This window comes from Ochotona princeps, chromosome 5 (genome assembly GCF_030435755.1).
Source record: "Ochotona princeps isolate mOchPri1 chromosome 5, mOchPri1.hap1, whole genome shotgun sequence".
Taxonomy (NCBI): domain Eukaryota; kingdom Metazoa; phylum Chordata; class Mammalia; order Lagomorpha; family Ochotonidae; genus Ochotona; species Ochotona princeps.
In genome coordinates this window covers 96314144-96339288 of record NC_080836.1, presented here as the reverse complement: position 1 = coordinate 96339288, position 25145 = coordinate 96314144, and the positions used below count along the sequence as shown (strand labels likewise).

The 25145-nt window shown below is 46.1% G+C and overlaps 1 protein-coding gene across 1 annotated transcript in view; it reads left to right on the top strand.

Annotated features, from left to right (window-relative positions):
* Window positions 1-9773: 9773 nt before the first annotated feature.
* SERPINE2 (serpin family E member 2) overlaps window positions 9774-25145 on the top strand; it is a 66785-nt gene continuing 51413 nt past the window's right edge. Inside the window, exon 1 of the mRNA XM_058665073.1 lies at window positions 9774-9940. The gene's annotated coding sequence lies outside the window, so the exon portion shown is untranslated. The remainder of the gene's footprint in view (window positions 9941-25145) is intronic.

Sequence of the window (25145 nt, the reverse complement as noted above, 5' to 3'; positions counted from 1 at the left end):
TTGGAGTTACAGAAAGTAAGTAGATGGCCCAAACAGTAACCAATGGTGAAATCTCAAAAAAATGAAATATGGAATGAATAGTGCAACATTGTATAAATACCCCCAATTTAAAGCAAACACAAGAAAGTCCACATTAAATACATTATTGAATTAAACAAACGGAGCAGAAAGGACATATCTCCCCTTCACAAGAACTTATTTAAAATAAATACGTGTTCCCACCTCCAAGAGATGACTAAACTTTGTTGAGTGACAACACGACAATGTGGGAACAGGCTGTGTGGAATCGGACACAGCTGGTACTGCTGTGCATTCTCTGCATTCACTACTTCCACTTTTTAAAATTTGAATTGATTTAAGAGTGTGGGAGAGAGAGGGTTACATCACCAGGTGGCTGGAGTCAGCAGGGCCAGAGGCAGGCATTGAAACACGGTGCTCTAGTTCATGCTCCAGTTCAGAATTTCAGTGTCTCACCTGCAGTGCCAGATGCCCGTACCATCTGTCCATTCTTGTTAATGTCTGAATACAATGCCATCAACTCACATTAAAGGATAATATGACAACATTGCACCAGCCTACTGTTCACGGGCATATGACATGTTGCCATCTCTGTGAAAAGCCACAAGGGATACTTCTTAGAGTCGATGCCAATGAAGTTAATGTTTCTCCTATACAACTTCTCTTAATTATCCCGGTCATTAGCAAACTTATATTCAAATTTGCCAGTTTCAGAACTTCAGATACAAACTTCACATGCCATTCTTATTTCTAGTCCCATGACACTATCATCTTTTTTTTAAAAGATTTATTTATTTCTACTACAAAATCAGATACACAGAGAGAAGGGGAGACAGAGAGAAAGATCTTCCATCCGATGATTCACTCCCCAAGTGAGCTGCAACGGGCCGGTGCTGCGCCGATCCAAAGCCAGGAACCAGCAACCGCTTCCGGGTCTCCCACATGGGTGCAGGGTCCCAAAGCTTTGGGCCGTCCTCAACTGCCTTCCCAGGCCACAGGCAGGGAGCTGGATGGGAAGTGGGGCTGCCGGGACTAGAACTGGCATCCATATGGGATCCTGGAGCGTTCAAGGCAAGGACTTTAGCTGCTAGGTCACACAGTTAAGCCCACTATCATCTTTTTAATTCTGTTTTTGCTCAAATCTCCACATACAAGATTTGGATTATTTTTCTCCAGACCCATAACCTGGCCCATAATAGCAACAATTTCCACACCATTTATTCTTTGCCAAGAATTCTACACTCAATAGATATTAATCATGGAAACTTCCTAACAGTCCGATGGACACTGTTCTTAACCCATCTTACAGGTGAAGAAACTGAGCACAAGGACGTTAAGCAAGTGGCCCATATTATAGAAACATTACATGACAAAACTTGGGTTTGAACACAGAAAATAGGTGTGATTAACTTTACATGCCAAGTGGTTTCTAAGATTAGAGGGAGGCTGGGAAAAGCAAGTGGAGGTAGGGAGAAGCGTTACCATGAGAGAAGCAGACTAGAGACTACTGTAATGGGCCGGGGTGAAGGCTGCTGCTCACAATCACAGAATGTGATGAACGCTAACACAATTCCATTGTCACTCCATTCAGAAACATCTGCACCACTAAAAAATACATTATTTATTCCGTAGAGCTTGAGACAAGAAAACACATCATTGAGACAAGAAAACACATCATTGAAATACAAATATTATTTGACAAGAATGAAGCCACCTTATCTAGCCAGTCTTCTAAAAGGTGACAGGTGCATTTTGCTATCCAGCACGTAGGCCCAGTATTTGCTGGGCTCCCCCAGAAGCAGGAAGCAGTAAAGTCTCCTCTCAGAAGATGGTAAATAGCCTGCATGAGAACGCTGGGGATCAAAGAAGGAGAGTCCTACAGCAGTATGGAAGAGGAAGAACAGGCTGGGTGGTTGCCTCAACCACCTGACGCTCTTCCATGCTCCTTAGTTGTGTAGGTCATCCGGACAAGCTGTGCAGGCTGCAGCAGTCTGAAATCTCACAGTTGAACCACATTCTGTTTACATTCTTCTGGAGGTGCCCTCCGTTGTCCTCAGTCTTTCAAATCATGGAATCTAAATTAGGTGTAATAGCCTCAAAAAGACTAAATTGATCTAAAGCACTATTTGACATTTCTTCTATGCAACATAAGATACTTATGAGACGGCATGGTATCAGGAAATCTAAGTCTGAATAATGACCACAGTGACTGCTGATTGGTAGCTTTCCAGGTGCTTTTTACCTACCATTTTTTTAAACTTCTCAATGAGTCTCTGAAGTAGTATCAATAAGCCTTTAACAGCAAATAATTGAGGCATAAAGGTAGTTGGGGGATTACTTAAGATTTCAAGTAGGCATAAGTGAGAGCATGAGTTTGAGTGCTGATCTGTCTCTAAGCAGGAGTTCTCGCTTCATTATCCATGTGACATTCTGGCTTACTGTGCAACTTGGCCAACTCATCTGAGTTCTTAGTCCCTAGCTATTTTACATACAAGATGAACAAGTAAATTCTGTCTTAAACCTTAACGTGTATACAGGCCTATGGGAGATCTTCTTAAAATGCAGGTTTGGATGTAACAGGCCTGGGGCAGGACTTGACATCTGGCATCTTTATCAAGCTGCAGGGTGATGTTGACACCGCTAGTCCGAAGACCATGCTTTCAGCAGCAGAGACTTAGCCAACATCAATGTTTAGTATTCTTAAGTGACATCTGAAATGCTTGTTTGAAAAAAAAAATCATTTACAAATGGATCCCAAATGAGCATATCCAGGGGATGGATTCCCAAGTGCATTGTAACAACAAAATCCAAGATGATTTAGCAAGGCCACTCTTGGACTACACTTGAAGAAATATGGACTGCACGATCTGTAAGTGGTATCTATTTCTTGCTGTAAAATATTTGCAGTGATGTCCAACATTAAGAAGCCGTATGGACTGGGCCCATCATGATGGCCTAGTAGTTAAATCCTTGTCTTGATGCACCAGGATCCTATATGGGAGTCAGTTTGTGTCCCACTTCCCATTCAGCAATCTTCTTGTTGCCAGGAAAAGCAGTGGAGGAGGGCCCAAAGCCTTGAGACCCTGCACCCATGTGGGAGAACCAGAGGAGGTTCCTGGCTCCTGGTTCAGCTCAGCTGCAGCAGTGGCAGCCACTTGAGGAATAAACCAGTGGATGGAAGATCTTTCTTTCTGTCTCTCCTTCTCTCTGTAAATCTGACTTGTCCATAAACATAAACAAATCTTTAAAAAGAAGAAGCAGCAGCACATGAAAGAACCAACAGAAAGTGTAAATTGACGTGGTCAACAACTCACACTCTTACGCCCCCTTGCTGTTTAGTTGTAGATTCTGTAGGGCAGCAGCCGACTGCAGAGTAAACAAAACAGGCATAAGAATTTCTTCTAGGTGGCTCTTAATGGGTTGGTTGACGGCTTAAGAAGTAACAATGGCTCTCTAAGTCTACCGTAACTTATTAAATGACTTCTATTCTTTAGATTTGAGCTAGTCTTTCCTCAGGAGTCTCATAAAGATGTGGGCCCCATTATCCTCATTAAATTCAAAATGACGTGCAAACAGAAGTGATAAGTGGAAGCAGATGAAGGCAGAGGGGGCACCACAGGGGGACACAAAAAAGGTGGTAGCCCTAGAACAGTGATGCGACATGCAGCACAAACTCCTACTGAGTCACCTGCTATAGACTTGTTACACATCCAGAGATTTTTAAGTTAATTCATTGTATGATAGTCATTTCTAAAAACCCAGTAAATGTCTCTGGTCCTCCTCACTCTGCAATCTGAACAAGCTTTGAGGATTCAGGGTCTGCCTAAACACTTGGAGGCAGACCAGCACAGTTCTCAGGAAGCTTTTCTAACTTGGCATGAAGTTAGGAACCTAAGAGCCATTCCTTTCCTTGTGTTTGAACTGGAAATCTCAGGACATTTGTCTTCACTTTCCATTTGCCTGGTACTTTTCAATAGGGCCTTGGAATAGCAGTAATAAATACTATTGTTGACTGACTTCTACAATGTACTAAACACAATAGGAGGTACTCCAGAAGGGTGGGTGTCTTAGTCCATTAATGCTGCCATTGAAAAATACCTTTGCCTGGAAATCTGCTCAGCAATAGAAATTTATATTACACAGTTCTGGAAGCTGGGAAGTCCAAGCTGAAGGTGGAGGCAGATTCAGTGCCAGTTTCCTGGTTCATAGATGACAACTTTTGCTTGATGCCCTTTTTAAAGTCACTAATCCCATTCTTAAGGGTACAGCTCCAACTGCCTCCAAAAGACTTCAGTGTTAATATCATCCATTAATAATCACATTTCAATGTATGAGTTTTAAAGGGACAAAGGCATCTGACCATAAAAGTTGGTATAAGGAAAGACCAACAATGAACCAAGCTGTGGATCAATAAATATCAACTGCACACTTCAAGATTAACAACTATAATAGTGTTTATATTGTTCTGTCTTAACAACCCAGTGAAACACATTCTATTCTCTTCTTTAACTGTGAAGTACTGAAGCTTAGAGAACCCAGACAACCTGCCCAAGATCACAATTAACAGGTAGGAAAAAAAAGGGGGGGGGGAAGGGGAGGAGGCGGTGTTCATTTCCATCCTTCCAGCTTTAGTGATTACGACAGGTGTCACTCCACTAGAACACAGAGAGTGCAGGAGAAAAACCTGGATTGGGAACGAAGGTAACAAATGGGGTTTTAGAGATAACGGTGGAGTGTTAAGCTGTAGTGTATGCCACACATTTGAAGACTTCTGCAAGGGACCTGGGGAACACAGTCAAAGCCATCTGTAGATACAGGCTGGAAATTCATGCCTAATGAAGCATGGCCACATACCCTCAGGATGAGTCAGTTAGGGGCCCTTACTGGCAAGCGATAGGATCCCAGTCTGGTTAATGGATAGACAAAGGTCTCAGAAACCAAGAGACCACTGAGAACTATCCTAAAGCAGAGAGATCAAGCCATCACTGAGATCCAGAGGGGAGGAACTCACAATTTCACCAAGTGGGATGGGTTTTCTTCAACTACATTATCACTCCTTTACAGATTCCAAGTACTGAGAGGGAATTCCATTAGATTTGTCACATGCACACTTATTGGCTAGAGGAATTCAGGAAACTGGGACTTCTGTTTCCTGATCATGTGCACCCTGGGGGGCAGCAGATGATGGCTCAAGTTCTTGGGTTGCTGCCTGCCCTGTGGGAGACCTGAATGGAGTTCCTGGCTCCTGGCTTCAGCCTGGCCAAGCCCCAGGTGCTGCTAGAACTTGAGAAAGTAAGCCAGCAGAGAAAAGCTCTCTCTCTCTCTGTGCCTTTCAGCATAAATAAAAATAAATAAATAAACAAGGGAAGAGAGAACAGAGAACATTCCACTGGGCAATGCCCACCTCTGGGAGAAGGCAGATTTGAAAGGAAATGAAAAAAACGCATGCTAAGATGTAGGAGGAGAATCAGCAGACGAGTTTCCAAATCTGGACAAAGCACCAGGGTTAACGCTGCCAGAGGGAAAACTTCTGGAGGTGGTACTGGAAGTTATCGACGGCATCTAAAAGTGAAGGGGAACTGTGGAAATGGAGGGCCCAGTGATAGAAGTAAGAGGATGGATTAAAGGGACCTGGCAGAGGCAGGGAGGAAACCCCTCCTGCTGGGAGGGAAGGAAGGGCTGCTGCCAGGTTGCTGATTGATGGAGTCAGTACCACAGTGATTCTTGATCTGGGTGCTCCATCCTCTTTGGTCAAGTTTAAGTAGAAAATAACACTTAGGAATGTTCAGCATTTTAGAATTTCCTTTCTCTGAAGCTCTTGGTAAAGTCATGACAATAGAAAAATACAAATTGATGCTCGGGTTTAATCTGCTTCAGAAGCTACTGCAAGAGGAAATTGGATTTGAGAGTCAACTTTAAAAGGAAATAAAAAGACAAATGTCTCTTATAAGCTAAAAAGCTGCAAGCCAATACAACAGTCCCAGAAACTAATTGTATAAGTGAGCTGTTACAACACTTCTCTCCTTTCCCCTGGTTAAAATAATCTTACAAAACAATTTCACATCTATACTGCTGTGTGAAAAGAAACCTTGCAGTATAATGTCTCTCAAGGAGGGGTTAGATAGAAAAGAAGCAGCTTTCATTATCTCCTTATCTTAATATCCGTCATCTTCCAGACAAAACACCATCATCCAACTGGGTCAGGACAGTTTTTACTTAAACACAAGGTCATACTGTTCGGGTGCAAGTGGAGCAGTGGAGGTAGAATGGGGGATTTTCATTGATTCTGAGGCTCTCAACACTGGAGCCCTTCCAAGGGAGGAAACAAGACTAAATAGATCATTTGTTTTATTCTGTTTGGGCATTTCTTGCGTTTCTCCCAACGGCGGCTTATGGATACAAAAGCCAAACTCAGATTCTAGCTTGAGCTGGCTCAACTCCAGGTCACTTTTTTTTTTTCTTAAGGGATAAACAATTTGAAACTCTAACTGAAGATTAAGGCAAGCCACACAATTGAAGGACAAGTGGAATTCTGCTCTGAATGTGAAGTTTCAAACAGTCAGGTAGGAGAGTTAAATGATTTGTGTTTCTCAAAACCAACAAGGAAGAGCTAGAAAAGAAGTGTTGGTTGGAAGCACACGTGTGAGAAACACATTTCACAGAGTCTATACTGGTGCAGGGACTTGTTGTCCCTGGGTACCAAATGACACAGGAACACAGCTTCTCTGGGACAGTTCCTTAGAGATGGGAGCCCAGGGGCCTGACCACTTAACTGTCATGGAAAGTGTAGCATGGGTTATTGCATCTGCTTCCCCTGGTCAGCGTCTGAGGGCCAGCAACACCAGCTCTGCACTCTAACAAGCATAGTTGGTATTCCCAGCAAACGCTGCCAGCAGAATGGCTCTTTGTTTGCAATTTCTTTCCTTTTGGAGACACTCATCATTGGTCCCATCCAATGTCCAAGAAGGCAGAAAGGAACACTAGCATCGGGGCTAAGTTTAGCATATTAGTTAACACTGTTTCCTGGCTAATTCCAGAATTGACAAGTCATGTGCAGGATTGCTCAAAATGTTCCTTAGACTGGACAGGATGCAACAAGGAAATGGATGTCATTAAAGGTAAAACGTCATTAAAAGGTGACTCCCACAGACTTCTGGGTGTCTCCTGTAGATGTAGAATCAGGACTCTATTCATATTCTAATCAGAAAAATAAAGTTGTACTTTTCCAAAATATCGTCTCCTTCAAAATGAGGCTCTGAAACTCTTTTTAAGCAATGCTTATGTATTTCTTTCACAAAGTGGTTTGACTTTTAAATAACTTTACCAAGAATTTTTAATCATCACTAACTTATCCAGAGTGTTTGAAATCTGAATCAATGTACCAATACATTTGTACAACAGCTTATAAAACGTCACCATTGAGGAAAACTGAGCAACGTGGACAAGGGACGTCTCTGCTATTTCTTAAAACTTTATGTAAATTCATAATTATCTCAATTTAAAGTTTCAGTATGAAAAAGGAAGGAGATAGAAACAGATGCAGGGAACCAGGCAAGCCTCCACTCTGTGGCTTCCCCTGTATTTCATCATCCTAGTTTCCTTCTTCAGTAGCTTTGGTGCAGAACTCCCTTTATCTGAAGGAGGCTACTCTCAGTGTCTGAAACAGACAGAACCATTTTGGGACTTTTTGGACTTTTTTCTTCATTTCCTCCCCCTCCACATCACTGGAATTTCTCCCAACCCCAGTTCCCTTTCCCTCAGCCAACCAAATCACAGGCCCATTACTGGCATGGTGCTAACTACGTCTAACAGTCATTCATTCACCTGCTAGTCAACAGCTATTGACTGAGCAACTGCTATTGCACGGTTCTGGGGCCTGAGGGTAGGATGAGTTGGGAATCAGGTTGGGTTGAATTGGCTCACTTGCATGCTCTCTGGGAGCATATTCCGGCAAGCAGTGGAAGCAAGTTAGCAAAAGACAAGTAAACAAATCAGGTCATGAGGCCTCCAAAGACAGCAGCAGATGAGGTGGGGAACCCTTACTAACGAGTCCATGGCCTCAAGCATTGCCTTGGGAATCCTGGGATGCTCCCAGGGCCAAAGGATCTCAAGCAGAGAGCACAAGGAAGAGGGGATTGCCTGCTGTCCAGGATGTTACACCTGACTGTGACAGGTATGCTGTTTCTACCCTGCGCTTTCTTCTTACTGGGGACCAAATCCCTCATAAAGTGCTGCTCTGTCTGGTATCTGGTATCTGTCTGGTATCTCTTCTCTAACTGGTATCTGGTTAGATTGCTTCACTTAATTGTACCATGAAGCTGACAGCACACCCTTCTTTCACACGGTATGTATGATATTGTCATAAATCCTTCACTTTGTAATATTAATATTGATCTCAAGGAAGATAACACAAAAAAGACCCTTTAAAAAAAAACTTCGTTTTAAATCTTTGTCAAGAAATGGATAGGAACTATACATGGCGTCTAATGTCAACGATGTTCTGACTATTTCAGAATTGCTGGGAGTGAAGTTGAACATCTTCTCCTTTGATTTATAGCCCTGGCTTATTATCCTGTTGGACTATGTTTTTTTGATGTTGCTATTCTTTTTAGTATTATTATTTATTTATTTACTCAACTGTATTTAGTGGAGCAATTAAGCCTTTTGCCATCATGTAAATGCGAATTATTATTTCAGAAAAAAATATAAAAACTACATTTAAAAAGAAAGAGACGCAGACCGGCTGTATTCAGATCTCACACTTGCCTACGGCGCCCTTCCCCAACACGCAGGTCCAGGCTGCTTAGCCGGACCGCCCACGTGCCAAAGGAGGGTTGCAGACAGACCTTTCAAGGCACTGCTATGGATGGATGCAACTTTAATCCAGAGCCGCGTTTAAGGAGATGGATTGTGGTGTTTTTTTTTTTTTTCTCCCGGTTGGGGCCCTAGGCCTCCTACTGAGGGTTCTGGAAAGAAAGACACTTCTCATTCAAGTTGGGTTCCTGCAAACCGAGGATGGTCTGGACAGGGGAGATCCCGGCCACAGGGCAGTCGGACAGCAATTTGCTCTGGCCTCTGGGGTCTGCACCTCAGGGTCTCATCGGCTCGAGCTACCAGTTGAGAAAGGCTGGAATCCTAAAACTCGGGAGACTGAGGCTGTCTCCGCAGCCAGGAACCCAGGCTATCGGTTGGGTCCTCTTGTCGGCCACGTGCCTGAAGCGCCCTGCCGCCTCCCTTCCGTCCCGCGGCGGGTAGAAGTCGGCTTTAGGGCGCTCTGCAAAACGCCTCGAGGGCTGACTGACCCCTTCCCGGCCGCGCCCTGGTACCTTGAGCCCCATCCCTGGACCACAGGGAACCGTTCCAGGGCGCCCCTCTGTGTCTCCCAGGGGACAGCCAAGCCGCGCGCCCTGCCGGTTTCAGGGACGCGCCATCCGCACCCCCACGCGCCGTTCCGCCGGGGCTGGCGCCGCATCTCGGTTTCGGCTGCATCTTCCTGGCCCTGCCTGGACGCAGCCCCACGACGGAGACCCCTGGCGCGGGGGGTGCTGGAGGAGAGGGGCCCTGCATCCCGAAAGCCCGGGGCGGAGTGGGGAAGGGGGATCGCCCCGGCATCCCGGCACCGGGACGCGGAGGCCCGCCGGGCACACAAAGGAGGCGGCGGGAAGGCGGGGCTGGGCGGGCCGGGGCGGGGGCGGCAGGAAGGGGCGGGGGCCGCGCGGCGGCGGCGGCGATAAAGCCCTTGCCGCCGCGGCCGGCCAGCTGCGATCGGGGCTGCTCGGGCTGCGCTGCGCCTGCAGGCTCCTCCGCCGCCTCCTGCCTTCGCCGCCGGCGTCCCGGACTCCCCCGCCCCGCCGAGCGCGGTCTGGCTCCTGCAGCGGCCACTCTGCCCTCCGCGGCAGCCACCTGGGGATCCGAGCAAGCGGTGAGTGTCCCTCAGAGCGCGGAGGGCGCGGCCGGAGCTGCCCCGGCGCAGGACATGGGTCTCCCGGGCTCGGCGCGCCGCCGGCCTCCGCTCCGCGACCTTGCACCCCGGCCCGAGGCTGCTGGAGAGCCGGCGCGGGGGGCGCCGACGTCGGGCCGGAGGCAACTTTCTCTGCCTTGCTCAGGCTGCTTCGGCCAAGGCTGAGTGAACGCCTGGCTCCCCCGTCCCGCTCGCTGGGGTCCCCGAGTAAGATCCGCGGGCAGGGCGGACAGCTGCAGAGCCGGCTGTGGCGACCAGGTGTGCCCGCCGCGAGGGGCCGGGAGAGTGAGGAGAGACCCCGCGCTGGACGAGTCTGTCCGACCCTCCCAGCGGCGCCCGTGACCCTGAACCTGGCCAGTTCGCCCGCGCGTCCCCTGCCCAGGACTTTGCACGCCGCCTGCTTAGGGACAGACAAACGGACTTTCACTTGTTACGTCCGCCTGGGCGATGTGAAGTGATGGGTGGCTTCTGCAACCCATGCAGCCCTTGCCAGCACGTCCTGGCAATTTCCACCATCCCTAGCAATACGGCAGGTAAGGTGAAAGGACTCTGGAATCCTGAGCGAAATTCAGTGTTAAATTCCCCACCACCACCACCCAACTGAGCCGAGCGAGACAGGTTCTCTTACATAAGACAGCGCTACAGCTTCAGGTGTAATGGAAGATGCCAGCGGGGGGCTCGTGTTTTTTAATGAACAAACCGTAGCCTTCCTGTGCGTTCTTTTGGGAAACCTCAAAGGCTTGGCTTTGACTATTTTCCAGACGGGCGTTCTTAGATTTAGTACCCACATAAAAAAGGTATTGGGAGATCTGACTTCCTCTTCCAAGCCAGGAAGTAGTCTACTTCTCTGAACTGTTTTGGAACAATTTATCTGATGATCGTTCTGTACGGTGGAGATTTTATACCAGAAGTTGAGCACAGATAACTGCAAGAAATGTCAGTTTGGCTCATTTGTATATCCAAGGCACACGTCAAGCAGGGACAGTACTTGCTGAAGCATATATTTAAACCAGTCATTATGTGCTGTTTGGAGTATTTCAGCAGATGAAGATGTTGGCCTAGATAAAAAGTCTCCCCAAGTTTCGATTCTTTATTCATACATTGTTGGAAAATGCTGCACAGTGCACAGCAATTACGGAAGGTCAGGAAGCTACCATTATTTTTCCTTCCAAATAAACAGTGAATGGAGGTAGAAAACTTATGTCTGCCACAACTAATTTCCATTTCTGCAAAGTTAAGTGCTAGTTGGAGGTTGTTTGGTGTGGGAGAGCCTGGAATGAAGTGGTGACCAGATTCTGTCCTAGCCACACCTCTCTGTTCTCTGTGGCTGTCCCCTTCCAGCTGGCTCTCATGGCTCATTATCCTGGCCACAGTCGCTGTGAGTGATGTTCGCAACTCACTTCATTCACTGCTTCCAATCTGGTGACCTCTGCCCTCTCCTGCTAGTAAGTCATCTAACTCAGTTGAGGTTTTACCTATCTGGGATGGCTCAACCTCCTTCCAGGTTGCAAACTTAACCTTCCTTGTCCCTGCATCCTCACCTCACTGCTAGAGACCACATCTATGTGGGCTAAGTAGAGGACCCGGTGAGTTCCTGTACAGGGGATATGTGGATAATCACAGATCCCACCTATGACCTTTGAGAGGCTCATTCATTCCTTTCTGGTGCAATTTTGCTACATAGTTGGCATCTCTTGATCTTTCTTCTGCCTTCCTGATGTCTTCTGAAGTCACTCAGGGTTCTATGTGGAGTTCCTGATCAGCCATGTTCCCTAGTATAAAGTGAGTCCCAGATGGTTGTCCCAGCCAAGAGCTGTACTCTCACCTACACGTCTAGTGGGGCTGAGCCATGGCCATTGTAGGAGACAGCCACAGCAAGCAATAGAAGTTTCTTATATTCACCCCCAGATGTGCTTCATCCATAAACAAACTGTGCTCCTGTTTTGTTCTGTTTTGAGGGGGGCTGTGCCCTTCCCTCAAGTGTCCCTGCAGAACCCGCCAGTGATACTGCGCTCCTGCTCTCAACCTTTAGCCAGGCACTCTCTTACTCTGTGCTGTGGGAGTCCCACCAACCTCTAATTCTACCTGCACAAGCCCTGCCTTGCTTTAGTATCCAGAAATGACAAAATAATAGCCAAGGCGACCGCTTCCAGCTGGCAAGAATGCTGTTGGCTTGAACAAAAGACATAAAAATTGAGTTATTGAGAAATCTAGATATGCCATGTGCATCCATAGCCTTTCTTCAAAGGCAGGAGACCTGGAATTGGAGGCTTACATTCCTAGGTGGCAACACTGAGCTGGTGCCAAGTTTCTAGAGCTCATTTATGCTGGAGGTTGCTGGCTTCTGGGTTACCCCTGACACCGTGGCCTCACAGACAGTAACTTTCTAGCCCCTTCCGTTTGTTCTGGCTCCCTGGGCCTCTGAGCCAGTGACCCTAGGCTGAGACAACCGTGGTGGGCCTGGGAATCCCAGGTTCTTCCTGCATAGTTGTCTACTGCTTGTGTAGCTCTTCTGTCTTCCTTATCATTCCTGGTGTGACTTTCCTTCAGCTTCCCAAACCCATGTCCCTCCTGATAGTCATTACTTCCCTCTTGATATAAAGGAGCAATTACATTGGATAGTAGGCTTGATATTTCAAATCAAAAGATGACATCTCCATTGCCAATATACAGGGTTGTATGTAAGGATCTCAAATCCTTTTGCATTTGTGATTACTGAATTTATAGCAACCACTCCTGTACAGAGATGGCAACCTCTCATGTTCACCATCCACCCTCCTCCTGCCCTGCAGACAGATAGGCCAGGATGAACCCACATTCCAAATAGTAGTAGGGAGACTAAATGTGGAGGCCCTGGTCATCCCAGGAGCCCTCAGCGCTTGAGACTTAATGTACCTCATTCAACACCTGGGACCCAGAAACTTACAGAGTATCCCCAAAGTTGCTCAGCTGCCTTGGAAGAGATCCTGGGTGAACTTTCAGCTAAGCACTCTGCACAGTGCTCTGGGAACTTCTCTAGCTGCTGACTTACTTGCAGTAACCTACAGAGCCTAAGCTTTCTTCAACCCTTTTCCACTTCCTGGCTTTGTTCCTCTTGGAATATTATTTTCTTGCAAAACTCAGTTTTTTGCAGGTGCTGAATATACCCTGTTATGTATCATTCCTTGTCATTGGTCAGCCATTCCTTTACATGGAATTCCTCTTCTCCTTCTACTGTGTTCATTGTCTGCCTGGTTCCCCCCTTTACAAGGCTCAGGTCTAGTATCAGCTCAACCAAAAAATCTTTCCTGGCAGTTGCTTACCCTGACCTTTAATGGCAGACATGCGGTGTGCATATATACCCCACACATAAGTTGGATCTAAATTGACAATGTATTATGTGACTCCAGGTGACAGGTATGCGACAGGGCCCACCAACACAATGTTCTTTACCCACTAGGCTATAAGCTTTGTGAACACATGCCTGTGTTTGTGGCTTCATACACACAATAGTGTGTTATCCAAAGGCATGTAATAGTGTCTGAACTAATCCATATTCATATAACTTACTGGATGTCTTATGGAAGAGTGCTTGTTTTTCAGGGTTAAAGGGGAGCTCTTGTTTTGATACTTCTGAATTTAATATGTTTTTTCATGCTTTTGAAATTTTTGATAAACCATCTGGTTTTTTTTTTTTTTTGAAGGAAAAAAAAGCTATTCTCTAGTTACTGTTGCAGTAAGGATTTGTTTATTATTTCAAAGAGCTACAGAGATAGAAAGAAAAATCCTTCATCACTGGTTCACTCCTCATATGGCTATAATGGCCAGGGCTGGGTCAGGCCAACGGCAGGAGCCCGGAACTCCATCCAGGTGTCCCGTGTGTGTGTCAGGGCCATCTTCTGCTGCTTTACCCGGACACCTCAGCAGGGAACTGGACCAGAACCGGAGCAGCCAGAACTCAAAGCAACACTCTTATGGGATGCTGGTGTCGCAGACAGATCACTATGTTGGTCATCAAGCACATCTTTTGAGATAGAACATCACTTAGAGAAGAAAGCAGATTTTGCACACAGAAGTGCTTCTTGCGCCTGTGCTCCCTCCTGTTATCCTCATCTGAACCCTCAGCCAGCTTGGTCCTTCCTGGAGCTTCACTGGAGTCCTCTGCCCTTCATGGTTTGTACAGGTAGAAGCTGTTTGAGCTTAGTTCTAGTTACCTTGTTAATGGTGATGTGTGGCTTCTTAGTGACCCCTTCCTGCCAACCCCATGGAAGCTTTTTTCAGTCAAGTTTAACAGAACATGCCCTGTGGGCTGGCAGAAAGGGCTGTGCCATTGACGGTCTGTGTAGTTGGCCATTAAAATTCAGTTTCCAGGTCCATATCATTAGCTCATTAAACTAACTGGTTTCAGATACATCTTTTGTTTTAATTCTGCTATTTCTTGTTTCAGTTTTTTGTATGATCTGGTTTTCTCACAAAGATCAACTTTAGCTGAAATCTTTTCTTAGATGCATTTTATTTCTGTGCCTGTGTACTATGAAGTTCTTTGTGTCTTTTTAAAGCCTATGAAATTCTTCAGCTTTAGTACTGAGAACTGGCATTGCTGGCCCAGATGATGACTTAGCTTGTGTTCCCATATGGAAGCATTTATTAAAATGTTAAATACATGGGGTCCTGTGTATTTAGGTCTTTGTTATAAACCACCTCTCCGTCTATACATGTTTGTCTTCTCTTTGCAAGCCATCTTTGCACATGAACAATGGCACACCTGATAGGAAAATAAATGTTAGGTGTTTTAAAACATACTCTTACAAAAACATATTGAAGTTAAATGCAGTAAATTACATCTGCATTTGACTTATCTCTAAGTTCCTGGTTTGTTTAGGAACGTGACAAGCTTGGTATGACTTTGCTTCCTGTTTGAGAAACACCATCTTCCAGTGCACGGGCCAAGAGGACTTCCACAGCTGCTGAGTCTTGCCTGTACTCCACTGTTGAGTTTCCAGGTCTGGATGGGGGCCCGGTCAAGAGATGTCAGTCTCCCTTCTGGGTTCTTTGTGTGCTTACGGATGGCCACCGAGTCTAAACTTCCCTCTGTAATTCCAGTCATGTATTCTGAAAACTATGTCTCCTTACTTCATCCTTGAATTCATCCAAAGGTTGGGGTGGACGCTGTGGTTCAAGATCAGATCAGGAACACTCAGACTCTTGCTACAGTTTAACCTCAGACTTTGCCCTGAGCTTCAAAAGATAATTCAAGAGCTGGAATCTACTGTGCCTTTCTATTTTTATCAGAAAGATAATGTGGAAAAGATTTTCATGTAAAAGAGAAAAAAATCCCCTGAGAAGGTGGAAAGGATTTCCTGCATTGGTTGCAGATTTTGGAAAATGCATCTTGTATTTGTAACCCATCCCTCTTTCCACCTCTTCGCTGCCCCTGCTGCCATCACTACCTCTTAGTGAGAACTCTGGCAATTGCAACATTTTTCTTGGAAACATGCCAAACATAGTTTTGTGCCTGCTACTCCTACCCCACCTTTGCCCCTCCATTTAGTGCCAGCAAATGTAGCTGTTGAAAAATGACCACTTGTTTTTGTCCTAGTTTTTAGGAGCCAAATCTTGGAAGTGAGATGAGCATTTGACAGAATTTAACATCAAATGTGAGACTCATTCAAAACATGGGAAAGATGACCACAAATGAAAAGACATGTTTCTTTCTTTTGGACAAATGCTACATAAATAGTGGTTGTGTTTGCTTCTTCTACTGGAACTTCTATTTCCTTTTGAAACAAGGAACCTACTTAAGAAGATATTATTGTTGCTGAGGATCTGACCTCTATTTAAATTATGTGAACGACACCTGCAGCATTATCTTTTGCTTACAGTTCCAGAAACCCAAATGTAAATAGTTTAGGCAGAAATACAGGGTCAGAAGGATGGGTTACTGGCTTATGTTACTTAGGTGGTGCAGGTGACTCTGGCCCTGATGTGGATTGGAACCTCAGACCGAGGGCCTGGAGGTTCTCTTTTTTCTCTCAGTTTCTAATTTCTGGTTTTCTGTGCTGAGTGTTTGCAAATAACCTGTAAACAGTGCCAGATTTACCTCCCCAAAAAACCATATGATCAAAGAGGAAAGGAGCTGCCCTGCTGGTTCTTATCCTACTAGGAATTCTGATTGGCTCATTTTGGGTCATGTGCCCTTCCCTGCACCAAAGGCTATGGTCAGGACAATATGGTACTGTGATTGACTGAAGTTGAGTCACATGTTCACCCCATGATCAGGAGGGCAGGGTGAATTGCAGGGGTGTACTGGGCAGCCAAATTATTTAACTGACATTTGTTTTACATTGACAGAGGCTCTGTGTGTTCTTGAGCCTCGTGCCTGCCTCTAGAAAAAAACACAAGCATTATTCCCACTTGTGCAAGGGGAAAGGAAGAGTATGGAGCAGCTGGAGTGTCCACCACCAGCCAGCCAGTGTGTGGAGAATTCAGGGCTTGGACGCAGGTCTGTGAATGTGTGGAGTATGAGCTGATAACCTGGAATTTAAACATGTGCATCCCATCAATATGTGTACCTGCTCCAAGAGAAACTCTTTTTTTTCTTTAGATTTATTTATTTTTATTGGGAATGCATATGTACAGAGAGGAGGAGAGACAGAGAGGACGAACTTCCGTCCGATGATTCACTCCCCAGGCAGCCGCAATGGCTGGAGCTGAGCCAGTCCAAAGCCAGCAGCCAGGAGCTTCTTCCGGGTCTCCCACACGGGTGCAGGGTCCCAAAGCCTTGGGCTATCCTGGACTGTTTTTCCAGGCCACGGGCTGGAAGCTGGATGGGAAGTGGAGCCGCTGGATTTAGAACCGGTGCCCATATGGGATCCCAGCAAATGGAAGGCAAGGACATTAGGCACTAGGCTACTGCGCCGGGCCCCAAGAGAAACTCTTGACAATCACATGGCTGCTTTTGAAACATTGTGTTTCCACTGTGTGACATGATACCTTTCAATAACACAACCTGACACGTGTGACGGATCGAGACCAGATACTGTCTGTTTGAAGTGATGCTTCATGTCTCATGCCTTTCCCCCTTCATTCATTCCTTAGACATTTTTTTTTTCTGGAGCTGGAGTCTAAAATTAGTTGTGACCTTTGAGTGGAAAAGATAGAGCACATTAACACAGGTTCCAAAGGAATGACGTCAGCTGGGCAGAACGCAACAGTATTAAGGAACAAGTGTGGTGCGGTTTTAAAATGGTACCTCCATTCGGGGCTTAACTTTTGAACCTAACGTAAATGAAAAGGTTGTCACTTCTATATAGGAGAGTTTCCCTGTCCCTCCCCCTACACCCAACCCCAGTGGTAGACTAATGAAGAATATGAAGGGTTTGGAGACCAACAAGCTTTGGTTTGAATCTGCATTCTGTGGGTCACAAACTGGAGGCAAGGAGGTCACAGCCAAGTTCTCCATGCCTCAGCTCATTACTCTGAGTTGGGCCTAAAGGCAACCACTGTTCAATGTTATGAAGATGAATGGAGGTGCTGAGCAGAGGAACAGGAGCGAAGGTGCCTTAGGAGATGGGAGTTGCCTGAGGCGGTAGTGCTGTGTTGCTTTGGTCCCCACAGTACAGGCCAGTGTTCAGCTTCTCCAGGACCAGTGTCTCCTGAGGCTTTGACCAGTGAAGGAGTGATTTGCTCTGGGTGTTTGCACACGCTGTGTTTCCAGGCCCCTTTCCTGGACCACTATTAGCAAGCAGTCTGCCCCACCAGACAGTGGTCATCTGAGCAGAATACAGAGCCGCACTCTGCCTCCATCCTTCCCCTGGTGAGAACTGTCAGCAGTGGGGTCCCTGAGAGGCCTTTTGGGGGGCAGTACACAAGGAACCCTGTCAGGGTGGCTGTTTCTTACCCTCGGGTTAGTTGTGAAGAATGAATACATGTTTACAATCTGTTAATCTAATATTCAGGTCTTTGCAAGCAGTGTCCAAAGAGCTCCTGTTTCATCCTTGCTTTTCTGGCTATGGACAAGTCATGCTATTATGTCCCATAGTGTCCATCAGAGCTGCAGAACTAGTTTTTGAGTGTGTTCTTGTTGACTGGATCCACTAAGATATGTGATTATTTGATTCCTTTAATATAGAGAAGAGGTCTAATAATGTTGAGTTAGTCTTAGCAAGCACTCTCATATTTTCTATTACCCTTGATGTGATTTTTAAAGATCTTTACTGGCAGGTGTCCGTTTAGGACTTTGTGCAGCACTTTAAGTATATGCCCACCCTTTGAATTTGTTGTTCTGACATTAGGAATAGCAGACACTGGGGAAATATTTTGTGGTGGCTTTCTGGGATGGCATTGTGATGCTGTGAGGTAAGCCTCTGATTGTAGCCCCAGTATGCCTTATGGCTGCTCCACTTCTGCTCCAGCTCCTTCCTTAGAGCCTGGGGAAGCAGCAGAGGCGGCTTAAGTGTTTGCTTGCGTCCCTGCACCCTCCTGGGAGACCCAGAAGAAGTGCTTGGCTTCTGGCCTCAACCTGGTCCAAGCCTGGCTTTTGGGGCCATTTAGGAGTGGGACATTGGATGGAATCTCTTGCCTTCCATTTGTCTCTTTCTCTCTCTTGTTCTCTGCAACTTTGCCATTCAAATAAATAGTTTAATGTAAACAAAAATTATATAACTCCAATATAAGTTTTAAGAGTTTTCTCTCTAAGGGTGAGTTTCTTCTTTGAAATAAGCTTACTAGAAGATTCACATCATCTTATGCCTAATCTGCATTAATTTCTTAATGGCATGTTAGTTAAAATAGTAATCTGGAGGGTTGGCTGAAGCAGCCACAGTATTCATAATAGACCTGTTCTTGTGCAACAAGGTGAGAAATCAGAAAATCAAAGTGCTGATCAGACTGATGTGAACTAATTCAGCATAGCTGAAAGCATGAAACAGAGTTGTCCCTGTATGCATTTCACTGCTCAGTCTAATGTGTGTGTGTGTGAGAGAGAGAGAGAGACAGGGAGAGAGAGAGAGGCGGGGAGACAGAGAGATTGTGCTTGTGTGTTCCTCTGCCTTGTGTTCTGGTTATATGTATGTCTTCTCAGTCCTGTTAGCAGTTCTCAGATCTAAATTATCCTCCTGGCACCTTTCATTGATCTTAACATAGAGAAGCCAAAAAGATGTTTCAAAGGGAAGAAGGATTGAAAATTATGGGTCATCAGTGTGTCAAGTCCTAATGGACGTAGGCAAGTCTAAGCAAATACTTAGGGTGCTGAACAAAGTTAAATTCTAATAGCTCTTGTTATAGGTAGAGATGAGTCCTTATCTATAGTGAGAAAGTGGAGAACCAGGTGTGTGGATTGGCCTGCCCTGGGTCTCGCTGGCGCTTTGTATGACTGTGTGGTAGGAGTTTTCACTTCTGCAGCACTGTTTTCAGTGAATGGCTTCAAGGTTTGATGGTGTCATGGAGCCACCATGCAATACTCGCAGCACTTTGTGATAGAGCATTGTTAGAGGTTGAATTTAGGAGTCCAGTGAATTTGGGTTTAAACCCCAGCTGTCCACTTAGCTGTTGTGTGGCCTGAAGCAAAATATTTTCCTCTTTGTGCTCTTTTTCCGAGCCAGAGAACAGGAATTATGAGAATGGTACCCTCTTTACACAGAAGATTATTGTTTGCTGTATTTCACAAGAAAGAAAATAGGAAATACACAGGTTTAGTCACTTGGCAAGGTCTGGGCCATAGCAGGTGGGGAACTTCTGTTACCTGTCACCTGTCTGGATGTCAGTGTCAAGGGTGGGTACAGTTTGGTGACAGACTGTCATCACCTGCCACTCACTCTTTATTACTCCCGCAAAGTAGCCCCCTGCCTTGGGGCTGTTATACCCATTCCGTCTAGCCACTTGGCTGATTCATGTCTGCTTTTCTCTGTCACACTTTCTGTATGCTTGTTCCCAAGTTCTCCAGGTTTCTTCCCAGAAGGTAAGAGGTTCCACAGGACTGCCTCTTGATATGTCTGCCTCTCATGAGACTTCCAGGATATTAAAACTAGTAGCACTGGTGTTAATTGGATAGTATTTAATTGATGAACTAGTCTTTAGGCACTTACTTTATATTGGATGCTTGGAAGGTCATGAAAGTATTTACAAATCATGTGAAACTTTAAGGAGAGTCTTATGTACTAAGGTAGAAAAAGTACTTCCGTGACGTATTAACAGTACAAGGTAGAGGCAGGTGTGTGTCACAGTGGGTAAAAACATTGCCTGTGACACCAGCATCTCCTATGAGTGCCCACTGAAGTCCTGGCTACTCTAGTACTGACCCAGGCCCCTGCTAATGGCCTGGAAAAAGCAACAAAAGATGACCCAAGTACGTAGGTTCCTGCCATCCATGTGGGAGACCTAGAAGAAGCTCCTGACTACTGGTCTTGACCTGACTGCTGTCTGGCCACTGAAGTTATTTGGAGGGTGAAGGTGCAGATGGAAGATCTGTACCACTTTCACTCTCGTCTCCTTCCTCCCTCCCTTTGTGACTCTACTAGGAAGATAGTCTAGGTGAGTAGCATAACCTTGTAGGGGAGATGAGGCAGACAGGGATTGTCCGGAGAGGACTTAAAATAGAAAGTGAAACTATCTTAGATTTGGTTGCTTATTATTACTGTCATGTTCCATGGTGATCATATATTCCCACCATGGCTCAGACTTGTCCACCAGTCCTGCACTGAATCATAACCCACTGCAAACATGATTGACACTAATGAGCCATCTGGGAGGTCAGCGCGATTCGAGTTGTTGGGGAAGGCTGCATGGAAGTCCTCTCCCCTCCTGTTTGCTTGTCACAGGTTTCCAGAAGAGTAGTCATGGAGACTCACAAGAGCCATGGACCTGCAGGATTCTGTGTTCAGTGGCTCACTGAATCCCCACACCATCCCCTGATGGCCCCGGATAGGTGTCAACATGGAACCTGGAGGCAATGCAGGTTGAAGAATGTGGGCAAGTGTTGAGAAATCTCTGTCTCTAAATGACAGGCCGCAGGGCTTACTTCTGAGGCAGCTGTGCAGTGGGCCCAGGAGTGCGAATACATTTTGCATGGGGAGAAGTATTTAAATGTCAATCAGTGCTTCTGTTGGCATGCATGAGAGGTACATCTCAGCACTGGTGAGGTGCAGGCACGAGACTGATGAATGAGCGTAGCGTCTAGATAGCCTTCAGCAAGTAACCCAGTCTTCCTGTTCTACTCTCCACAAGCTCCTTTTGACTCTGAATTTTGTAGAATTGGTATCTATTGATTTGTATCTGTTCCACATTGATAGGTTGTCTCTCCATAACTGAATCCAAATGGGCAGAAGAGGAAAGAGTAAATCCCTTTAGAAAAAATGACAGTTTGGACAACTTTGGTGGAGTGAGATTCCCTTGTAGCTTTTACTTGACTGCAAGGCACAGAAGGGCAGGAGGCTGAATTTAGATGTGGTGCCTTCAGGTGCAGACAGGTAAGCTGGAAATGGAACCTGAGCCTTCTTAAGTCATTGAGAGGGCACTGAAATGCAACATTTCTCCATTGGAAGAGTTTCCCTGGTTAAATATGGTGTGCCCAAGTGTAGGGTGAAAAATTTTCCCTGGATTGTTTCTCAGGAAAAAAAGGAGACGCTACCTAACGGGGTCCCTATGAAATAGTTGACGTTATGAAGGTTTCAGGGAGATTCTTTCATACAATTTACAAAAGGGCTGGCTAGCTGGGTGCAGCTTGTGGGGAGGAGGGGTTGGTTGAGGATGGACAGGGGAGGCCCATTAGCCTGAAATCCCCACAATCAGTACTTCTAGTGAGCATGGCAGAGGTTGCATGAAAAAGGGAACATCTGAGTTTATAGGACAAAAAATGAGAACGTTTATCTATTGCTGAGATCATGCCTTCATAGTGACCAGATATTGAATACTGTATTTGTTAAACTCATGTTAGTCATCATCACAACTCAACCGAAGCATGTTGTGTAGTTCGAGCATAAGAGAGGTTACCTTTCTTTTTAAAAAAATCTATTTATTTGAAACACAGAGCTACAAAACCATAGGGAGAAATACGTACAAAAAGCAGGAGTGTGAGAGTGAGAATAACAGAGAGAAAATGAGGGAGTGGCTGCAACAGCCAGGGCCGGACCAGGGCAGAGCCACGAACAGAAAATTCCGTCAGGTTTACCATGTAGGTGACAAAGACCCAGGTCCTTGGCCATCACAGCCTGCCTTCCCAGGCGCATCAACAGGGAGCTGGTTGGAAACAGGGCAGCCAGGACTTGTACCAGCACTCTGATATGGAATATGAATGTAACAGGCTTAACTAGCTGCTGTGTCACAACAGAGCCCCCTACCTCCCTACCTTTTTTTTTTGAAAGGTAGATTTACAGAGATCTTCCTTCCACTGGCTCACACCCCAAATGGCCACAACAGCTGAAACTGAGCCAATTCAAAGCCAAGAGCCTTTAGTTCTTTCCTGGTCTCCCACATGGGCACAGAGACCCAGGGCCACCCACCACTGCTTTCTCACATCGTAAGCAGGGAGCTGGATTGCAAGTGGAGCAACTGGAATACAAACAGCACCCACAGGCAGAAGAGTAGCCACTGCACTGGCCCCTTTGTAGTTTTTTTTAAAGATTTATTTATTTGAAAAAGCTGTAGAGAGTGAAGGCATACACACAGAGAAAGAAAGATAGAGGGAAAAGAGAGAGGGAGACAACGAGGTGGAGAATGGAGGGTTATTTCCTGCTCACATAAAGCCCAAATTGGATGGGTCTGTGTGAAAGCTGGTGAGGCAGTGATCTGGCCTCCTCCCAACCTTTGCTTCATATATCGGGTAGTTGCCCAAGCCATGGTGTTGTCAGCAGTAACCTTTGGGGAGCAAGAAAGTTGTGGCGGGGGCGGGGAGAGGTGCGGCATGTGGGTTTGATGGGCCATGCCTAGCAGTGACAGCATTCACTACTCTTGTATGAACTCACATTCGGCCCTGCTCAGTTTCTCACCTCTGGCAGAGGCTGGGAAGTGTGTCTGCCTCTGGTTAGGAAGAAGGAGGACAGGGGTTGCTGGGGAGATAACCAGTCTCTGTTAGGTGAAATTTTACTGAGACTGAAGGTCACTTTTACAAAATGACCTACTTGATGATCCAGTGTGGCCATCACAGAGATATTTTTGCCTCTGCAGGCAGCTGCCTGCTGCACCATGCAGGATTTCTTGTGGCTCCAGGTAGAGTTTTCCCATGGTGATGTCACATATAGATTGGGAAAGTGCTGTGTCATAGCAGCAATAGTATGGGGATGCTGTGCTCGGGAGAGTGGCTAAGCAACTTGGAATGTGATGACAGATGTGTGGAGGGTGGAGTTGAATTAAGCTATTTCTTGAAATATGGGAAAGGGAAGAAAAATGGCTTCTGTCATGTAGATGGATAAATAGATAAACAGAAAGACGACAGACAGATGATTTCATCTGTGAATAATCACGTTTCTTGAGTCTGGTGGATCAGAACTTGATGGTGGCACTGGGAAGCTCTACATGGGGACAAGAGGAAGGTTATCTTTCCAGGTGAATGACTTGCACTCAAGACCATCTGAGAACTAGAAGTTAGGCAAAAAGAAAAGGAATTTATAGTGAAATAAGGGGGTGCCTATCCTGCTGTCAGGTGTGAGAGCAAGATTGTGCATTTAGGAGTGAAAAGAGGAAAAAGTTTGGGAATAAGGTAAAGATAATGTGCTCTGACTAAGGAATTTTAAAGCTGCGGAGGAACTGGAAAGGGAGTGACAGGTAGCCCCTCTGGGGAGGCCACTGGCAGGGCCAGTTCCTGGGAGGATATTCAGTGTCCCCATACCTCTGTGTAGAGTTGCAGTGAGGTGACACAATCGCCGAGTCATGCACTTGTAAATGGCTCTACCCTGTGGAGCTGCATTGTCAGGGAACACTATCTCTGTAATTGGAGACCCTGTCCGGGGAAATGCGAATTCCTGACCCGGAGCAGCCTGCCTGACTCTATCCCAGGACCGTGTTGTCCTGCACGGTCTTACCCCAAAACTTACAGCTGAGGAAGTGGACTTTTATAGGCACTGATCTCTAATTCTGGGGATTCTTGGCTGGTAAGTGCTATGTGAAGGCAAGCTGATAGGCCAAGTTACAGATCTGCAGCCTGGGTTGGGTCCTTAAACAGCCTCCAGGTGCGGGGTCTTCCCCACAGATTCCTTTAACCCCGTTGCTGGAGGGGATGAGCCTGCTCCCCGGCCCGCGAGAGACAAACAGACGGACAGGGGTTCTGTCTAAGCAGTTCTGATTTATTGGGGAAATTCAATTTCTTATATAGGGTAAGGGATAGCCTCAGGCTGGGAATTTCGGGAATTCCAGGAGGGGAGAAACTAGGAGCCAATTACTAGGACAATAACTGTGGAAGCCATCTCCCATAGGCCAGGGGGTAGGTGAGGGAGCTGGCCCTGGTCAATCCGTATTTCCTTGGAACTACCTGCCCTGGTTCACACCCTGTCCTTGGCTGCCATCTTGCCCGCCAGTGACCTGGACTGTTAGTCGCCATCTTATTGACTTAGTGACCTCTTTGCCCCTGAGCCCCACATCCAGGGATATCTCCTTAAGCAATCAGCAGAGGTTTGTTGAATCAGCTAAGTTCCACATATTACACCCCTTCAGCTCCAGAAGCTGGGGATGTCTTGGGTGTTAACTAGGCCCCTAGAGACAGATGATCGAAACAGTTCGTTTCTGAATGCTTTCAGTATATCTTAGTCTTTCTGAATTTGTAGAAGGGCTAATATTTGCATACTAAGGAATAACATCTAAGTTTTGATTTATATGTTCATGCATCCAGTAAATATGTATTCAGTGTCCTTTGTATTCCCTTTAATTTCTACTGTGTCTAACTCTTGGCTAGTTGAGTTACTGGTCATCAGCAGTGTTGCTGTCACCTTCCCTGGGAGGGGAAGTTGGGGTTGCATTTTCGAGTTTTCACCTTTTCTGCCTAATTTGCTGCTGAGTGGGACACTAATCACTAAACCCTGTGGTTGCCTGTAAAGTGGAGGCAGATAGTCACCTTCCTCTTTGGCCCGGGGTTCTTTGAGTCCTTATCACTGCCTGCTGGTGTCTTCCTCCGCCCCCTCCCTCCCCACTGCCTCAGGGACTTCCAGAGTCTGTTGGTCCCTAACAGGCCAAACTCTGCTTCCCTTTCTGCCTTGGGCAG